Below are 12,545 nucleotides of genomic sequence, written 5' to 3' on the forward strand. Positions count from 1 at the left end.
TCCCAAACTAAACTTCCAAGGTCTACACAGTACCCTATTTCAGAGAGCAGGAGGCTCCCCGTGCCTTGGAGGTGGATAGCAGCATGAAAACAACAACAACAACAACAATAACGACGACACCGAAAACACAAGCATTTCCCAGAGACTTCAGGGAACACACCCTTGCAAGAGAGATGCCCTCTCCCGAACCCAGCCCGAGGGCCTGATGATTGTGAGAAGAACATCCAGCATGAGAATGTGAGGAACGTCGGGGTTCCTCTGAAGTCAACCGAAACAAAACGAGCCAAGTCTAAAGAGTTATGCCAGTCCTCTCTGGGTAGCCTCTTACCCAGTGATTCCGGACTAGAAACTTGGTCTACTTCCTGCAATTGGACATGCTACAGCCAAAATAATGCCAAAACGCACAGCTGCACAACCCTCCCTCACCAAGACAGGGCCGATTCAGTACCATGAAGTGGTCAAGAGCTCGGTGTTTGGAGTTGGATAGACATGGATAAGAGTACCAGAAAATTAAGACGCCTTGTACAAACCAAATAACCGAAAGGAAAATAACATTGATGACTTTAATCAAGAATTGGCAGCCAGCAGAGATCTATCTCACACAGGAGACACACTAGGTTAAGGAAAGTTGCAGTGTGATGTTCTGCTTACAAACTCCCCATCCAGCAGCCATCCATCCTCTCACTATCTACTTTCCGCCAAGTGCTGGCTCCAAGCCCCAACTGATGCATTTTAAACAACCTCCTCACGGAGCATCTGAGGGTGTTTTTCTCTTTCAAGAATCTACACCCATATTCTGTCTCGGGTCCTTCCTTTTTGACTTTATACACTGTTTGCTTTTGAAATGGGTCTTCTCCGCTGTTTTTTTTTTTTATGACAGTGCTGTGATTCTTTATGCAAACTGATATACCCGTCAGAAAAGCTCTTGGGTACAATGACAAAAGATGGATTCGAACTTGCTTTAAAACATGTTCATTTTAAGAATAGTTGAAAGTTCATAAAATTAATGGAAGAGTTGCAGTGGCTGGACTCACCCTTTTCCAGTCTCTACTATTTCTCTCTGGTGTCAGCTGTATCCTCTCCAGTGTCTCCATAGTGTAGAGGACAAGGTCACCACTAGGTCTCCAGTCATCATGTCCGTGCTGCTCCTTTATCAGAAAGGAAAAGAAATGTTCTCTAGATGTTCCCCTTAAGGGAATCATGGGGAAAACTGATTTCTGTACCTTGAGTCATATTCCCATTCCCAGATCAATCACTTGCCAGAGGGCTGAAACAGCATTATTAATTTTTTAAATTAAACGCATTGGGGTGACATTGGTTAATAAAATTATATAGGTTTCTAGTGTGAAGTTTTATAATACATCATCCAAATATTGCATTGTGTGTCATCGTGTGTTATCTGGATCTGCATCATGTGCTTACATGTCCTGGAGACAGGAGTCAGGGAGTTGGCAGCCTGCAGAGACCCATGCTTAGAGCAGGAACCGGGGGAGAAGGTCCCCAAAGAAAGGGTTTCTATCGTCAAAATAAGGGAAGAAAGATGCTGGACATAAAAAAAAAATTGTATATCACAGATAATAATGATTACGGTGTAATTTGTGGCATGCCCAGTGTGTGTCAGGTTTTTACATACCATTGCATTTCAGGTAGTCTTTTTAACAAATATAGGAGAGGGTATTTCCCCCATGCATTGAAGAAGAAACTACAGATCAAAGGGTTAGGCTTTATAAATGGTACCACGGCTAGAGAGAAAAGCTGGCAAGTCACCACAGTTGAGAAATATCTCTGGATGTCTTAGTTTGGTACTAAGTTATTTCTCTGATAAAGATAAAATATACAAGTCAATAAATCTTACTATGCATCAAAGGAACATCAGAGAAAAGAGACTGATATAGGTAGAATTGAAATCATGACTACCGGAGGGATGTTTGAATCTCAAACACAGATGATAGTGTTAGAGCTGTAAAAGCCTTTGAAACTGAAACGAAGTTTTCAATAGTCACTCTAATAAAAATTCTGAAATTAGAGAAATTACACAATTTGAAAATAATAACTATAATCTTAGAATATGTTTTTAGCTTTATAGATTATGAATCTTTTAGTTAGAGAAACTGACAAGGTAACTATGTAAGAGAAACAAAAGATATAGAAACAAAAATAAAACATTTTTAAAAAAACCTGTCATTTTAGTAGAAGCAGCTATTAAATAATTTAATATATGAAAATGTGACTATGATTTGATGTCAAAAAGTAAAAAATATGTTGAATTCATATGTATCCTGACACTTGACCAAAGAAAATTTGTAAATCTCTGGGGAGTGAAGGTGAACAAAACATAATAAAATCAAGTTCATAAGTATAACATTCTAAGAAATGATTTTCATGACCTACTTCATGATAGAAATATTTATGACGTTAATATCTCAGACAGAAATATATGGAATAAAAATAATTTAATGTAATTGTATAAGTTCAGCTGAAGATGATAAAGGATTTAGTACCATGAATAATAGGACTAATATTAAGAGAAGTTCTCTATTTACTGAGCTGAGTCACATAAGGACTGCCTATTTAATGAAAAGTTATTGAAAACGTGCACACATCTCCCTGTCAAAATAAAGTTTTAGATGGGGTCATTATTTATCTAGTGACACTTGTATCAAAATAATGCTCATGCCGGCAATGTGTTAATATCAATAAGTGATTTAGACATTATAAGAATAATTTTTATGTATAATTGGTACTGTAATGTATAGCACTTGGTATAGAACCCTGTAATACACAGGTTAGCTTACTTACAGAACAAAAAGGACATTTAAATTTTTGTTTTATATTTTGATTTGTTTCAATGCATTAGCAGCAAAATGTTTGACTTTCTGCTCAGCATTTATGGACGAGATGTTAAGAGTGCACAGCCAGCTGAGAGTTTCCTATAGAAGCAATTATAGATTTCAACAGACAGGATAGATAAGATAGAATATTTCAGGGGGAGCAAAATTGTGAGATTTTGAATACACAAATTGTTTGATGACTGCTACGTGATCCATTCAGTTAGAGGGCCTTAAAGATATGAATGGGAAAGAAATTCTAATAAGGTAAACAGGATCAGACTGTGGGTATCTTGAGAAACAGCAATAAAATTCTGGCTCTTACAAATCATTTTTTAAAAAAATCATAATAGTGACATTGGGGCCTTAGTTTCCTTACCTGGAAAACGGGATAACAATTCCTTAAGAGTTAGAATTGAATTATGTATATGAAAGAACCTGCCACAGGATGGGGCCTGTCGTAGAGAACTGAAAAATGTATTCTGGCCTATTCAAGTAGTGTCTGGGTAAAACGTACAGTTTTTTTCTAAGCTCATCCATTCAGATCGAGAGTTAAAGATTAGTAGAAAAGTAACCTAATTTCCCCAAAGAAGGTATACTCGACATTTCTTCATTCTGTTCATTAGATCACCTTTAGTGCTTAAAAACAAAAACAAAAACAAAAAAACAGTAGCAAAGGAATCCCTCCAAGTTTATTATATTGCATTTTACTAAGAATGCATCTGCTAAATTCATCTTAGTTTTGCATGACATGATACTCACAGCTTTGCTTCTGTCTAGTCATGAAATTTTGCTAAGGTTCACGGCACTTAGTTGGTTGTATATTTTTTGGCTCATATGAAATTCAAGGTAATGAGCTTTAACACTACAAAGGCTCTGGAATGCTTTCAAAAACATTTGCTTCCCACAAGACAAATTAGCTGAACCAAGCAATAAAATGTGACATTAAGCATTCGATACTCCTATTTTTATGTAGTCCCAGGTCAACAAAAATGACCCCACTGGGGGCATTTCTTTAATGCCCTTGTTCAGAGTTCTACTAAAAACCTGTCTCTAGGAAGCTAATCAATAGTTATTTATGTATGGTAGACCCCCAAAGAAAGCCTACCTCATAAATTGAACTCAAGGCATTCTGGAAGCTTCTGGACCTAATGCGGTTTATAAGGACCCTCCATCAAGTGGACCACCCTGAGAGCACACAAATGTCTACATCTGCACATGCACATTTGCAATTTATCACTTTTACTTATTTGGTACTGCATCTTAAGGTCATAAAGAAAATTCTAAAGTTGTCTAATCAGTGAAATCCCACTCTTCTTGACATTTTAAAATACTCGTGTTTAGACTTGCTAGTCATTGAATATCTAGTTTTTAGAAATATGTTCATCTCACCTGGAGTATCATGTTCTTTCTATATGAGGGAAAAGATTTCTCTAGCAAATTAGAATTGGTCTAAAGAAGGGAGGTCAAGAGAGCGAAGAAAGATCTTACATTGAACACTTGTGAGAACTGAGTGTATCTGGCCCAGAGAAGACCTGGATTGAGGAATGGAGAAGGGAGGAGGTAGTGTCTGCGTGTCCCTAAAAGACCTGTAAATTGAAAGGATCCCAGGGTTTCAGGCGTGAAGCAAGGAACAAAGTGCTAGGTAGGCAGAGTTTAGGTCTGTAGGAGGAAGAACTTCTAAAGCAGTGGTCCAAAAAAGAATGAACTGCCTAAGCAGAGATTAGATAAGAAAGCATCCAACCTTTTGCAACCCTGAAATGCCTCAGTGATCCTCACATGCCTCTGCTGTGTTTCAGGACACCTTACTCAAGGCAGTGTTTCCCACACGCCAGCCAGTCTTCATGAGTTAGGCAGCATATTCCCTGAGGATCTCAAGTTTTCCTTCCTTCCAAGGCCAGCTCTTTAAATTTTTGTGAGAGAAGAGTAGAAAAACAAGGATATTTATTTTTGCAAATTCAAATTAATTTTAAGAAATTTTACCTTGGCTACTTTTGAGAATTAAAAAACTTCCACTAGGAAAGTTGAGACATTTGTTCAATCCGGTTGGTGAATTGCTGCCTGTTTTATCATCTGTCAAAGTTACGGGTGCTTCCTCCCTTTAGGCTACCCTATACCTTAATTAATTAATAACAAAGAGAGGAAACTTCAAGACACGTAGGAACAGATTGGTTTATCAGCTTTACGTGTGCTTTATTTTTTTTGAAATGCAATATCCTAACACTTTACAGATGTTCCCTGTACTACTTTCAGCCTCAGCTTGGAATGATCCAAGTAGTAGTCCTGGGTCATCAAGATGGCAATTGCCACTTGTTGACTGGGGGCTGAATCAGAGGGGTGCTCATGGCCTGTAGCCAAATCCTGATGGAGAATGTAGAAGCTGCCATTCTGTCGAGGACACTTCTCTGTGCTATCATGATCCTGAGAGATGCAACTTAATTATAACTTCTCCTGGAGAAATTTCAACGGTGAACTCCACTCACTGTGCAAATCTATTAGAATATACTTTTGCTTTTTGAGAGCTGCAAAGGGACCCATGTTTCCCTGATCTATTTAGGGAGCCTCGGAGAGGGATTTAAACATATTAATCACTCTCTACATGCAGTCAGTCCATATCTTACTTAACAGTAGCAATCACAACCTTACCTGTTCTGGTGAAAAGGAAAAACAGTTACTAGGGAAGTTCTATAGAGTATAAAAACCCTTTCTGACATTGCCTGGGGGATTCCTTTGCAGAAATCTATTGGACACAGTCAATATCAGGGCAATGGTAACACACAAGAATTAAAAATTGAATAAGAAAAACTGCCAAGAGGACAGCGAAACTGCCAGGAGAACTAGAATGGCAGCCAGGGTGGAGGTGACCCATGGTTGAGCAGAATTAAGAGCTATGTGCCCTGCTATTTCTGTCATGGGGTGCTGTGGAGTTTCTGGCTATAGAGCTTTTCAGTAATCTTCTAAGTTAGAGCATCTCTGAAAGTCTATTCTGGCTCCAAGATTCTACTTTCTCCAACAGCTTTAGGTTCTATATCAGCCCACAGCAATTCTAACTTCATGAACCAATCAACCACCAAAAACTCAATCTATGCTGGCCATACTTGAAGAAACCTTAAAGCAGAGTTTCCTGTTTCCTTTTGGCCTAGTCTCAAAAAGATTAGACATGCACATACAGAAAGAAAGCTGCTGAGAGTCACTGTAGTCTGTTGAAACAAACTGCCACGTAGGCTGTCAACATACCCATTTCACCTAAGTATTTGGCTAGGCTGGGCCAGAACAAGAGGGGAGATTTGAAGGGATGATTATTTGAACCAAAACTCAATTAGTCCAGTGGTTCTAAAATTTGTTTAGCTAGGAGAGTATCTGGCAATCAATGCCTTTTGTGAAATATTGTAGAATGATGATTCAAAAAAAAATGTATATATAGAATAGAATAAATTATTTTATAATACATATCAACTTATATAGGATTGTGCTGGATTAAAAAGTGGTAACTATCCCAAAAGGTGTATATACTAGAAGTAAATTGCATAAGTGGCAGTCACTTAGGGCAGGACAATGAAGGTCAATGTCAGTTTTCTGCAACCACATGATTTAAGAGTTAATGATTAAGTCCAATGCTGAAATGTGGGAGGACACTGAACATAAAATGATTCTTACTCTCTGATTTTGCTTGGGGAAGGAACTTTGGAGAAGTTTTCAAAAGGTATCAATCTCCACCCTTTCCCTGCTTCCATTAGAATAAGTTTTCAGGAGATGATAAGGGCCCCATCAGTTGTGTAGAGTGTTGTCTCGTCTCTCACCTTCCCAGTCCATGTGCAGATATAATTTCCAGGTCCTATCCTTCTGCTCATGTTAGTTCTGCTCCTTTGATCTCATTTGTGCACAGTATCGTCTCAGAAACACATGAAGCCAATGTTCAGAGCTAATAACCTGTTTCCTCATCCTATTCTTTTCCCCTAATTGCGGGTCATGCCAGCTAACAAGGTGGGGTCAAAGACTTGGCTGCATATAAGAGGGAGGGGGCAGCTTTTGAGGATGAGGGTTTGAGTCTTTCCCCGAGGTGCAGAGATTATTTCATATGCCTCCTGGCAGAGCAAAGAAAGGGTGGAGGGGGCCAAAGGTGTGAGGACATAGGGTAGCACATCAGTCACTCTCATCTTGAGAACCTGAGGTGGCCTTGATCATGAGTTATATTGTCTAGTACTCACAGATGATAGTTTGTGCTGCTAAAGTTGCCTTATTATATTGTATTCGCCAACATTATGGTTCTTACTTTGATATTCCGATCTGAGCTAGCCTCACACTTCCCCTCCCTAAGTCCCGGCACCAACACACACACACGCGCGCGCGCGCACACAAACACACACACACACACACACACACACACACAACCAGGCTATAAGACTATATTTGTTGATTTGATCTACTGAATAATTAACCAAGTGCAACTTACCCTCATTATATTAACATAATTCCTTCCAAAATGTTTTCTGGCAGGCAAAAATTCACAGAGGGTAGCACTAATATCCAATATGATTAATGTAGCTACTATAACTTTTTGTGTTCAAAAAAAAGTAAGCTGATATATCAAACTCACAATATTCATAACATATATTTAAAATTTTCATAATGTAGTTTCTTTCATTAGTGTAATAAAAGTTAAATTTACTTAAATTATTTTGTCTCTCTTTTTTTCATCTTATGATGCTTTTATTATTATAACATCTCAAGTATTTATAGTAACACCTTACTCATCTGAAAATCACTTAGCTCACAACTCCAGCTCTGGAATATGGCCTTTTCCTACTTTGTGAAATGTAGGCATATGATGTATTTCTTTTAAGAAGAAAGTAATTCTATAGCATTTATTACCCCATGTTAGAGTTAATTGTTCCATTATACTATAAGCAATTAGATGGTATAAAATATATCTTAGCTTCTTTTCCATTCCTTGGCCTCTTGCTTACCTGTTGCATTACAACAAAAAATTGATTTCTGAGGGATAAGACACATTTCAAAAATGTACCCTGAGGTTGATCCTACATAGAGGAATTGACAGATAGTGTTCAGGAAGTCCAAAATATTCTACAAAGTTCAACAAAATGGGTAGCCTAAGTCTTCCTCCCTCTGAAGTTTGGTTTCTCCATAGGTAGAATAAAAGATTTAAGACACAATCTTTGTTTCCTTCCTACCCTAATATTCTGTGACAGTCTCTAATCCATTCCTTTGCATACTATAAGATAACCATTAGACAACATTCATTTTCACTCAAGCTTGAAAATGCCACATTGAAATGTTATGGCTCATGTGTCAGAGGTCCCTAATAAATGTGGTAGGTCCCTGTATTGACCTGGCACCACAAGACGACCATAACAGTCGTGGGCTGCTGTGGTCCTGTGCAATACCCACCAGCAGGGTTACCTGGAGAAGCTCTTTCTACCCTGCGCTTGCCTAGCTCTGCACCCAGAGGACAAGCCAGCCAGCTGCTCTGGAGGGAGGCCAGCCTCTGCACAGGGTCTCCACCGGGAGAGAGGGGCGTGCCGCCTCTCAACAAAGAGCCTCTGAGGCTCAGGGAGAGGAAGCCAGGCACCTTGCTTCTGCTGCTGTGCCATCCTACTTCGTGACATGTTCCTGCTTCAGGACTTATCGGCAAGCTTCTTTTTGAAAGATTTTCTCCTTGGCTTACTCTTTCTGGTTTACACTAACTTCATATGAAGCAGATTTTTGCATTCACTTTTCATTTCTACGCACTCCTAGCAATTTTCACTTAGGGGTCTTTGGTTCTGACCAGCCTTTCTTGACTCTCTTCAGAGTACAGGGAGAGAGATATTGTGAAGAGATATTGTGAAGAGACCCCAGCCTCCATCTAAGAGAAGGATGCATACACTTAGAGCACACAGAAGGGTAGACTACATTTTCCTCGTCGTTGGCTCTGGGGTTTGAAATAAAGGAAGAGGCTCCTCATCTAGCAGAGCGCACGATGGGTTTACCGGTATGACCTGTCAACTTTGCCCTCCCCTGCAGCATCCACCACGTTTGTGCACAGACTTGCCCGTCTGCATCCCACATGTGCCTTCTGTCAAGGTGGTAGAGCTCATAACACTCAACAATGTCTTATGAGGCTTTTCCTAAAGACCTTCCATATCCCAGAAATTAGCAGACGCAAATCTGCTTCTCGTTATCCTGATAGTCAATGATTTATACCTCCCAACCTGGGGGAAGGGAGAGTGCCAAAGAAGGTGAGCCATTGGCAAGCTATTAACCCTTCTAGGAGAATGAGCTTCCGGTACTTCTCTGGAATCAGGTCACAATCCCTGGTACCTCCACCCCACTCGACTGTCCTCTTTCTTGGGTAACAAATTTATCTCATGTTCTTTAATTCCTGACATTCTACTTATCAATATGGATGGAAACCAACTCCTTAACCCACCCCTTTGCAACCAATCCACCTTCCTCCTGTGAGTTTGCATTGGATGAGCTCTGCTTTCTTCCAATCATCCTAAAAATCCTTAGGGGTTCCCTCTTTCCATCCACGCATTCATCAGTCAGTCAGTCAAGCAACAAGCATGCACAGGGCTATCTGATGAGGCCGTTTTCCTAAAAAAAAAAAAAGAATCTGTCATTTAAAAAAATCCCACTTATTTCCACGTACTGGAAAACTTTTCTTATTATGAAATGGCTTTAAGTTATCTAAGTTTAAGGTTGTATGAGAATTTTTGTGTGAGGTGAAGTGTGTGTGTGTGTGAGAGAGAGAGAGAAAGAGAGGAAGAGAGGGGGTGGGTGGGAGAGTGGGCGTGGCGCATTAGGAAGAAATGGAGACCTGAGTTTCCTTTTTCAGATTCAAAGTTAGGGAGACAGTTGGGGGTAGATCCCAAAACAAAAACAAAAACAAAAACAAAACAATGCACTCCTTGGAAAATAAAGCCACTCCGACTTCAGTGCATTGGACTGGCTCCAGCACTCACGCTGGGGGCGGGAGTGGAACGCTGTCTGGAAGGCAGGCTCTGGGTCCTATCGGAACCTGTCCCGGAGCAGCTGCTGGTGTCCTGGGAAATGGCGGTGTGGCTGGATCCTCAAGGAGCTTCCCAGAGAGGGGTTCGGGTACCTGGTCTGGCTTACTTGACTCCAGGGCTGTGGGATGATTCCTTTCTGGGGCAGCCACAGTGGGGACGGGGGTGTGCAGAGGCTTTACCACCCAGGAGCCCCAGCCGCAGGGCTTCCAGTGGGACCCTTGCCGATGACAGATGACACTGCTTCAGGATAGGCACCTGCCAGCACCTGTTTGAGGGAGGGAGGCCATGCTAGTTTGGGAGTTCCAGACTTTGGTTAAGTGTGACTCTGAACAGGAGAGATTAATTCCTCTAAAAGAAACACGGTGGCCCTGGACAGTCAGCCACTCTGACGTGTGTGGCCGTAGCAGGAGAAAATGTCAGCCTAGACTCATCCCTCCAGACAGTGGTTCTGCCCACGATTCTTCGTCCCATAGAACATTTCTTGATTGGGGTCACTCATGAAAGAGCATGTGCAGAGACCTATGGCATCTGATCCTAATGCGTTAATACTCTTTCTGATGGCACTTGTATCATTGCTCAATGTAAGAATGTAAGTCCTTAAATTCTGACCTTAACAAAATGAGATAGAAACTAGCAGGATCCATCCTTCAGACATGGGTACTCACTGTGGATTCCTAGACAGGTAAGCGGGAAGGGCTCGACAGACCGGGCTTTGTGCTCACCTGTGACGTGGGGACCCGAGGACTGCTCTCTGGGAAACCACTGCACAGGTCCATTATTCACATCCCAGTCGGTGACTATGGAGATGACACTTGTATTTTTTGGTTTTTGCTACTATCACAAATTACCACAAATCAGTGCATTACAATTACACAAAGTTGTCATCTTTCAGTGCTGTAGGTCAGAAGTCCGCCGTGAGTCTCCTTGGGCTAACGCCAAATGTCAGCAGGGCTGTGTTCCCTTCTGGAGGCTGTGGTGGAGAATCTGTTCTTTGCCTTCTACAGCTTCCATGGGTGCTGGCACTCCTCGGCCCGAGGCCCCGTTCCTCCCTCTTCCGAGCCAGTTATGGAGGGTCGCGTACTTCTCATGTTGCATCCTGCAACCATCTCTTCTGCTTCCTCTTCCACTTTCAAGGCCATTCTGATTACACTGGGTGCTCCCAGATAATCCAGGGGAATCTCATGATTTTCAGCTCAGTGGATTAACAACCTCGGTTCCATCTGTAACCTTAATTCTCCTATGCCATGTAACCTAACATGTCCATGGTTTCTAGGAATGAGGACCTGGACATCTTTACGGGCATGGGGGTAGGTATTTTTCTGCCTGCCCCAGTTAAGCACTTACTTTGTGTCAGTCACTGGATTAAATGGTGGCTTCACAAGAGAAATAAATCTCAAGGGTTTCCCAGTTTAAGAGACAGATAGGCAAAAAATAATAAAAATGATGTGAGGCAGTGATAAATAATAAAAATAATATAGTAATAATCATAGGATAATATTAGACTATGCATCTTAGTCTCTGTTTGAGGCAGGTGGCATAGTAAAAGATTTTCTGGAGGAGGAGATACCTGAGCTTGGTTCCAACTAAATTATGAGGCATCCAGCAGGTGAAGAAGTGGGCCTTCCAGTCACCCACATGCCTAATGTGCCCCAACCTGGGAACTTTCTTTCTCTGTAACTTGGCTGATGAAATCTCCTGATAATCACAAGGCCGGCAGCTGAAAGGGGGTAATCAATGAATATTTATTCATTTGATGAATATACATTGAGAGCCTATGATACGTCAGAACATATGCTGGTCATCAAAGCTGCAGTGGTGGGCAAAATATTCAAAGTCTCTGCCTTTTTGGTGCTCACAGGACTGCAGAGGAAGTCCGGAAGTGTTCATGTGAAAAACTACTTATGAGCTAGGCTTGTGAATCTGTCCAGAGAGGTGATGCTTTTCAGATACTGAATCCCACGGGAAGAAAACAAATTTTCAGTCTCCCCAAATTCCTGATGAATAATAGATGTGACCCCGGAAGTTTGTCATCACAAACCAATGTCTGGGGCTCAATGACTTTGGTATAGTTGTGGTTAAAGAGCTCCTAGACCCACGACAGAGCTGCTGCCATCCACGGGAGACACTGTCACGCACCGTTCGTGACCCCACTTCCTACTCCCCAGCTCCTGCCATGACACTGCCCTAATAAGGGATCAGCTACTGGCTCTGCTCTTAAATCTAGAGGTATTCCCTATTCCAAAGTTGTGAAGTTTGATAAGCTTTTATGGGTTGCCACGGAAGCCTATCATTTTAAAATGTTGTTTCCATGGGAAAACTCACTGCTAATGACTTCTGACTAGATTATAATAAAACTGTAGAGCATAACTATCCACAGGTTAAGAAAGACTTGTAGGGACTTAAAGCAAATTTCATAACCATCACAAAAAGGCACGCAGCTTCTGCTGGAATTGAGGACGCATCCACGGGTACCTTTCAGTAGCACATGTTTGCAAGAGCTGAGTTCGCTTATGTAAGGATGCACAGCTTCCCAAATTCACTAGAATTTAATCCTAATTATGCCCCTTAATTTATTCCATGAGACACTGAATTATCTAGCCTTCTGGAATTTCAGGATTACTCTAGCATTATGGTGGAAATTCTGAATACAAATGGAAGATGTACAATATCTGAATAACAAATAAAGCTAAAAGTTCTTCACCTA

General features: G+C 41.0%; 1 long non-coding RNA gene across 1 annotated transcript in view; it reads right to left on the reverse strand.

Moving 5' to 3' along the window:
• LOC111737552 overlaps positions 1-12,545 on the reverse strand; it is a 163,856-nt gene that overhangs the window by 134,340 nt on the left and 16,971 nt on the right. Inside the window, exon 2 of the long non-coding RNA XR_002779471.1 lies at positions 1,035-1,148. This is a non-coding gene — a long non-coding RNA (uncharacterized LOC111737552). The remainder of the gene's footprint in view (positions 1-1,034; positions 1,149-12,545) is intronic.

This window comes from Pteropus vampyrus, unplaced genomic scaffold (assembly GCF_000151845.1).
Source record: "Pteropus vampyrus isolate Shadow unplaced genomic scaffold, Pvam_2.0 Scaffold28, whole genome shotgun sequence".
NCBI classification, from domain to species: domain Eukaryota; kingdom Metazoa; phylum Chordata; class Mammalia; order Chiroptera; family Pteropodidae; genus Pteropus; species Pteropus vampyrus.